Source organism: Penaeus chinensis, chromosome 43, assembly GCF_019202785.1.
Source record: "Penaeus chinensis breed Huanghai No. 1 chromosome 43, ASM1920278v2, whole genome shotgun sequence".
In the NCBI taxonomy this organism is placed as follows: domain Eukaryota; kingdom Metazoa; phylum Arthropoda; class Malacostraca; order Decapoda; family Penaeidae; genus Penaeus; species Penaeus chinensis.
Window position 1 is genome coordinate 17,135,939 of NC_061861.1, and position 9,191 is coordinate 17,145,129.

A 9,191-nucleotide genomic window follows, 5' to 3' on the forward strand; every position below is an offset into this window, starting at 1 on the left:
ACACACACACACACACACACACACACACACACACATACGCAAGCACATACACACATACGCACGCACGCACGCACGCACGAACGCACGCACGAACGCACACACACACACACACATACGCGCAAACGAATTCACACATATACACATGGTCCTAGTTTATTAACACTCGCCTATGTACAACGATTTTTCAGTGCGTTATCAAAGGGAATTTCTAGGCTACAGAAGGAATGTAATATATATCATTATTATCTAGACCAAAATCTACTAGTGTAAGGAAAGTGAACCGTATTCTTAATGACTAATGTCGAAAGGGTATGAATGAGAATGAATATCTTCACAAATGCATTTCTGACGAAGCTATAATCAGAATCGGTTGAATACATCTTTTGTATTGTGAAAATATTCGTTCTCATTCATACATTTTCTTCTTCATGTAAGGAAGCTGAATATATTGGAGACTGATAACAGGGCGAGAAATTAATGATGATAATCATTTGATAGTTGACTTTGATATGCAGTGATGTTTATTCAGATAAGTCATTGCCAAACCTCTCACTGTAATTTTTATCATAATTGTTAATTATCATTATTATTATTATCATTATCATTATTATTATTATCATTATTATTATTATTATTATTATTATTATTATTATTATTATTATTATTGTTATTATCATTATTAATTGTTATTATTATTAATGTTATTATTGTTGTTATTATCAGGATTATTGCTATTTTTATTATTATCGTTATTATTATCATTATCATCAGGATCATTATTATTATTATTATTATTAATATCATTGTAATAATAATAATAATAATAATAATAATAATATAATAATGTTAATAATAATAATATAGTAATGATAATATTCATTATTATTATTTTAATTACTATTATATTAGCGTCGCTGTTGCTGATATTATCATTGTCATTATTTTTATTCTTCTTATCATACTCATCCTTATTATCCTTCTTATTATTATCTTTATCATCATCAATATTATTATTATTACAATCATTTTTATTCTTATCATTTTTATTCTTATTATTCTTAATAAGTAACCATTTTATCATCATCATCAATATTATTATTGTTATCAGGATTATTATTATTATTAGTAGTATTATTAGTATTATTATTATTATCATTATTATCATGACTTTTATTATTATTTTCATTATTATTATTATTATCATTATCATTATTATTAAAAGTAATATTATCATTATCATTACTATCATTATTATCATTATCATTATTACCATTATTATTATCATTATTACTATTACCATTATCATTATTACTATTATCATTATCATTATTACAATCATAAACACCATCATCATCATTACCATTATTATTATTATCATTACCATTATGATTATCATCATCATCACCATCATCAGCATTATTACCATTGTTATTGCTAATCTCATTGTTATTATTATTATGGCTATTATTATTATCATTATTATCAGTATTAACTTTATGTTTTTTATTATAATTTATATTGACATTAATGTCATAATATTTATTATCATGATTATGATGATTATTAAAACCATCATCACTATTATCACTATCACTATTACCATCATCATTACAGTCACCATTCCTATCATTTTCATTACCCTCACCATCATCAAAACGTACCTAACCACTCGTTAAAAAAGGAAAATATACAAACTATATACACGAAAGAAATATAAGTAGTATGTATTATAACACCAGGAAGGAACGTCTTCTCCCCAAGTTGCATACATCAAGACTCAAGTAGGACATACAAGCCAGAAGTTGCCCAAGACGTAAGAAAGTGTGTGGAGGTGAGATCTTGGCCCTGTATTCCTGTGTCCGCATAAAACATGTATGTGTTTCTGCGCTCGTTCTAACTTTTACGTAGGGGCAGGCATTTTCTTAGCGTGTGTATGCATTTTTGTGTCTTTATATATATATATATATATATATATATATATATATATATATATATATATATATGTGTGTGTGTGTGTGTGTGTGTGTGTGTGTGTGTGTGTGTGTGTGTGTGTATCTCTATATATGTGTGTGTGTGTGTGGATGTGTGTGTGTGTGTGTGTGTGTGTGTGTGTGTGTGTGTGTGTGTGTGTGTATATATATATATATATATATGTGTGTGTGTGTGTGTGTGTGTGTGTGTGTGTGTGTGTTTCTTTCTCTCTGTATGTCTCTCTTTCTCTCTCACTCACATACATATCGCAGAGTAAGATAAATACTTGACGTTTTTCTATTACATTTTCATCAGAAACACAGTATAAGAAACCACACACACACGCTAATATGCACACGAATATACATATACAAATACCTATACATATGTATACGTACTCGACATATATATACACACATGCTCGACGGGATGTCCTTACTCTATAACCACATCTCCCATCTCCCATCCTATTTTTTTTACGTTTATCCAATCTTCCATGAATCGTCTTTGATTGCATTTATATCGTTATCTCTTCGACTTTTCCGCGTGCACCACCACGGCGTTGGACATTCTGTAATGACGGAAAGTAGTTGATGATCCTGGTACTTAACTCACGTCCTGTTTTAGCCGTCCGTGAATATTTGTAATCTGTGAGGACGTGGACGTAGCTGTCAGCTTCAAATACCACGCTAGGTTTAGCTTTTTAGCTTTTTACGGAACGCAGTACTTAGTAATCCGTGGTGTTAAGAATATTGTTTAACTCCTCTCACGGATCCCCCCTTACATAACACTGGGGACATATATGTATAGAGAGATGTAGGTAAGTAGGGAAAGAGGGACGGAGGAAGAGCGGGGGAGAGGGACATAGGAAGAGAGAGAGAGAGAGAGAGAGAGAGAGAGAGAGAGAGAGAGAGAGAGAGAGAGAGAGAGAAAGAGAGGGAGAGAGAGAGAGAGATAGGGCAAATGAAAAAGAGAGAAAGAGAAAGAGAAAGAGAAAGAGAGAGAAAATGAGAGAGAGAGAGAGAGAGAGAGAGAGAGAGAGAGAGAGAGAGAGAGAGAGAGAGAGAGAGATAGATAGAGAGAGATAGAGAGAGAGAGAGAGAGAGAGAGAGAGAGAGAGAGAGAGATAGATAGAGAGAGAGAGAGAGAAGGTGAAAAAGAGAATAAGAGAAATAGAAAGAGAGAGAGAGAGAGAGAGAGAGAGAGAAGAGAGAGAGAGAGAGAGAGAGAGAGAGAGAGAGAGAGAGAGAGAGAGAGAGAGAGAGAATGTGAAAAAGAGAGAAAGAGAAATGGAAAGAGAGAGAGAGAGAGAGAGAGAGAGAGAGAGAGAGAGAGAGAGAGAGAGAGAGAGAGAGAGAGAGAGAGAGAGAGAAGGTGAGAAAGAGAGAAAGAGAAATAGAAAGAGAGAGAGCGAGAGAGAGAGAGAGAGAGAGAGAGAGAGAGAGAGAGAGAGAGAGAGAGAGAGAGAGAGAGAGAGAGAGAGAGAAGGTGAAAAAGAGAGAAAGAGAAATGGAAAGAGAGAGAGAGAGAGAGAGAGAGAGAGAGAGAGAGAGAGAGAGAGAGAGAGAGAGAGAGAGAGAGAGAGATGGAGATAGATAAATAAACAGATCAAGATCAAGAAAGTGGGACGATATATAAATTGATAATTACAGAAATAACAAGACATAAAAAAAAAATATTTCCTTCCTCACTGTCTTTTTTAACCTTTCATTTTTTTTCTTCCTTACACATAAAAAAAAAAAAAAAAAAAAAAAAGAGCGAGGGAAAACTGTTTACACAACGGAAGCCACCTAGATGTATCACAACATATTTCATTCACAAAACACCTGTAGGGTATACTCAGGTAAAAGTTCTCTTGACAGGTATAGATGCCTGGTGACAGTTGGTAATGACTGAAGGTAGACAGGCGAAGAATGATGATAGACTGGTGATTTTAATGATGATAGATTGGTGATGACTGAAGATAGATTGATGATGACTGAAGATAGATTGGAGATGACTAAACAAATAAGGTGGTGATGACTGAATAGAAGTTGGTGATGACTGAAGATTGACTGGTGATGAATGACAACAAATTGGTGATGACTGAATAGAAGGTGGTGATGACTGAAGATAGACTGGTGATGAATGATGATAGATTGGTGATGACTGAAAACAGGTTGGTGATGACTGAGAGGAAGTTGGTGATGATTGAAGACAGACTGGTGATGAGTGATAATAGATTGATAATGATAGAAGATAGATTGGTGATGACTGAAAGGAAGTTGGTGATGACTGAATAGAAGTTGGTGATGACTGAAGATTGACTGGTGATTAATGATGGTAGATTGGTGATGACTGAAGACATGTTGGTGATGACAGAGTAGAAGTTGGTGATGACTAAAGATAGACTGGTTATGAGTGATGATAGATTGGTGATGACAGAAGATAGATTGGTGGTGACTAAAAGGAAGTTGGAGATGATTGAATGAAAGTTATTAATGACAAAATAGAAGTTGGTGATGACTGAAGATTGACTGGTGATTAATGGCGGTAGATTTGTGATGACTGAAGACAGGTTGGTGATGACTGAATAGAAGGTAGTAATGACTGAAGATAGACCGGTGATGAGTGATGATAGATTGGTGATGGCTGAAGAAAGGTTGGTGATGACTGATGGTAGATTGGTGATGACTGAATATAAGTTGGTGACGACTGAAGATAAACTGGTGATGATTGATGATCGATTGGTGATGACAGTAGATAGGTTGAGGTGACTGACGATAGATTGGTGATGACTGAAGATAAGTTGGTGACGACGAGTTGGTGGTGAATGAAGATAAGTTGGTGATGACTGAACACAGGTTGCTGATGACTGAAGGCAAGTTATTGATGACTGAAGAAAGTTGGCGATTGAAGACAAGTTGCCAGGGTGGTGTTATAACAAGTTGTTGTTTTATTAACAGTACACCGTAAGACTATACTCAGGCAGTGATACGTTTGTCAGGTTGGTGATGACTAACGATAGATTAGTGATGACTGGTGATAGGTTAACTGAATAGGGAAGATAAAAACTTGAAATTAAAAAAAAAATAAAAATAAAATGAAATAACAGCTCTCTGACATAACTCCAAAACAGATAATGATAATAATGATAATAATAATGATAATGATAATAATAATAATAATAATAATAATAATAATAATAATAACAATAATAATAACAATAATAAAACGAACAAATTAAACTAATCACTTCTAAACTTGCAACAGAAAGCGTCATGACATTTCAACAATCGCCAGATTCTATACTGCACGGCTCCGGGGTCACAAAATCATAGCGTATCGAAGTGTAACCTACATACGCATTGTCCATCCCTGCTCCTTCCCTGCACTGAATTAATCCAAACTCCATTGTCTAAGGGGAATATCCTATGACAGATCCTATTATCCTATGGGAGTTCCCGAAGGCACCATTGCGAATAGGCATGTATCGATAGAGTTCAGTGTTATGCGGCGGTATGTTGGGTCTACAAAGAACTTTTAGTTTAGTTTATGGGGTTTCTATGTGGAGTTTTCGTTTGGAAATATATGTAGAAGTGGTAGGGTATCTATATGTTAGATTGATATTTGTGTGGGCGTGGGTGCTGGCTTGATGTGTGTGTGTGTGTGTGTTTACGTGTGTGTGTGTGTTTGCGTGTGTGTGTTTTTATGTGTGTGTGTGTGTTTGTGTGTGTGTGTGTTTATGTGTTTGTGTGTTTATGTGTTTGTGTGCTTGTGTGTGTGTGTGTGTGTGTGTGTGTGTGTGTGGGTGGGTGTGTGGGTGTTTATGTGTGTGTTTGTATGAGTGTATGTATACGTGTGTGTGCCAACATAAACATACAAAAAATGGCAAAGCACTCTACCATGTTGATACTAGGTAAGAAAAACTCGCTATACACAATAAACCTGATTTGTGCATCTTGTTTTTTTTTTCTTCTATCATAAACATGCACTACAAAAGAGGAATCCCTTTCTCCCTTTCTCTCTCTCTTTCTCGCTTCCTCCCTCTATCTCTCTCTCTCATTCCTTCCCTCCCTCACTCCCCCCTCTTTCATTCTCTCTCTCTCTCTCCATCTTTCTCTCTCTCTCTATCTATCTCTCTTTATCTATCTATCTATCTATTTCTGTGTCTCTCTTTCTCGCTCTCTCTCTCCCTCCTTCCCCCCCTTCTCTCTCTCTTTCCTTCCTTCCTTCCCTTCCCCTCTCTTTCTCTCTCTCTCTCTCTCCCCTCCCCTCTCTCTTTCTCTCTCCCTATTTCTTCCTCTCTCTCTCGCCTTCCCTTCCTGTCCTCCTTTTCTCTCTCTCTTTCTCCCTCTTTCTTTGCCGTCTTTAGCTTCTGATCGTAATTTAGTCCACAGGGAAAGGGCAAATGAATAACAGAGGAACACCTGACATGATTTCACGTTGGTTGTTTTACTTCCTTGTTCTCTCCCTCTCTCTCTCTCTCTCTCTCTCTCTCTCTCTCTCTCTCTCTCTCTCTCTCTCTCTCTTCTCTCTCTCTCTCTCTCTTTCTCTCTCTCTCTATCTATCTATCTCTCTTTTCTCTCCTGTCTTTCTATCTCTCTCTTTCTTTCCTTCCCTCCCTCTCTCAATTTTTCCTTTCCTCCCTCCTCTTCCCTCTCTCTCTTTTCTCTCCCTCTTTCCTTCCCCCATTTTCTCTCTCTCTCTCTCTCTCTCCTTCTTTCCTTTCCCTCATTCTCTCTCTCTCTCTTCCTTTCACTCCTTCCTCATCCTCCTCCCCCCTCTCTCTCTCTCCTTTCCTTCCTTGCGTAGATAACACATCAAATGACAGATTTTGTTGTCGGCTTGCATGCAAATAAAATATAAAGACTGCCATTTCCTTTTCAGAGAGAAACCAGCTGCATACGCATAATATTTCTTTTCGTTCACATTCATAAAAAAATGAGGAAAAAAAATCACGCACATATTCACTCTTATATCATAGAAATACGTTTTATCCTTCCACAAAAACTTATTTATGAACAGCATCTATTTACATTTATACACATACACACATACGTTCTTATAACATACAAAACACGCATTGTTTTCTACAAATGCCCTTCCATATATACGACACATTGCAATGACAGACGTACGTATGTAAGATTTTTTACTTCGTATAAATGCTCACAAAATCTATTGCTCAGTTTTTGTTATCCAGAGACAGATTTATGAGCCTTGTGATTTATTCCAGATTTTCCTACGCTCGCTTTTCAGTGGTTCTACGAACGCATTTAATTTATGAGGCAACAGAGATAGCCCGAATGAGCGAGTGAGGGGACGCAAAGGAAGATAAAATGTCTGTTCATTTATTTTTTCATTTTTCTGTGTTTAATTTCTGCCTCATCGTTCTTTGTTTTTTTTTCTCTCTCTCTCTCTTTCTTTTCCTTTTTTTCTGTCTCTAATGTTTGTCTATTTATGTTATTGTTTCATCTGATTTTATTCTCTCTCTTTCCTTTTTCTGTGTCTAATGTTTATCTATGTTTTAATATTTCATCTAACTTTATTCTCTCTCTGTGTCTCCCTCTCTATCTTTGCCTATGTCTGTCTGTCTGTCTGTCTGATCCTCTCTTCCCTCCTACCTCTCTCTCTCTCGTTCTCTCTCTCTCTCTCTCTCTCTCTCTCTCTATCTCTCTCTCTCTCTCTCTCTCTCTCGCTCTCTCTCTCTCGCTCGCTCTCTCTTCCCTCCTACTTCCCCTCCCTCACTCCCCTCCCTCTCCCTTTCTCCCTCCCTCCCTACCCTCTTCACCCTCTCTCTATTATGATGGAGTGCCAACAGAGTGCCAAAGGAAGAGTTTCAGGACATTTGAAAGCACGGAAATTACCTCAGTCAAAATGCTTCTGGTATGAACACTTTTACTTATAGATCACGATTAGTACGCGCAATTCGTGATACACATATCCGTACATTGATGTAAATATTTACGTATATATGAGGAAAAGCAAAATGCTCTGTTATGCCTGTTAAACCATGTACGAAACATGTACACACAGACATGTAAACACACGTACAAACACACACACACACACACACACACACACACACACACACACACACACACACACACACACCTATAATTCAACTGTAGAAAGGTAGAGAAAGAGAGGAAAGGAAATATGATTAAATATGATCATATTTCATCAGCCATTAACAGTTTTCACAGCCATTCAGTAATACGTTTTAAAAGGGGAAACTATGAATACAGGAAGATATATATTATTGTAAATAATTTATATTTATCGAAATTAACATATTACTACTGTTCGAGACAACTTGAACCAATTTTCGAAACAACTTGAACATACTGTTTTATTTTATTGGCGTTTGTAGTCTGAAAGGCTTGGACGTAGGTGTTGATATGTCGTATCTTTATTTTATCGTTATATCTTTGCTTTTATAGATGGAATTATGAAAATGCCTTCTCTGTGAAACCACTTCAAAGCTTCGATCGGCATCATATCCTCTGAAGACGGTATTAAAGTCTGATTTATTCCAAATCTTGGAAGCCTTTGATAACAACACCTACTGAGGTCATAACATGTCTTAGCGAATTCGTGACGTCAGTTCCAAAAACGGCACACTGCGGTTCGAGCCGTGAACCACGAGACAGTTCCGAATCCTAGGGTCGAAGCGCCTAACAAGTGAACCCAGCTATTCGCACATACACTTAAGTCTGCACGTATACAAGCAGTATAATAACAGATAATGGGAAATCCTAACACTAATCTGCAATAAATACCATCACCAGAACCCTTGACATATGGATTGTTTGCTTACCTTATACTCCCACTCCCACGAAGAATGCATATGTGCGAATAAACATGCACATCCGTCCGAGTTTTCTTGTTAAATATGAAAAACGGCAATAACAGTCTTTACAGTATTAGAAATAGTATTAGTTTTTTTCCTACAAGCGTATAAACTCAAAACTAATAACTAATTTTACGTTATAACAACAATTTTCAAAACCAGGATAGCAAGCATTTTATCCTAACCTTTAAAATTCAGACTTTTTAAAGAATACTTATTGAACTACACACCCGCTTTGCAAGGCATTTCATGAGTATAGTCTTTATCTATCTCTCTATTGTGTCTCCTAGGCTTCACTCAACAGTATTCAGTGACAGTGCTGATATTCACACACAATTCAACACAGAATAAGAATGCTATTGGAAAACAGTTGACTATTCATGCT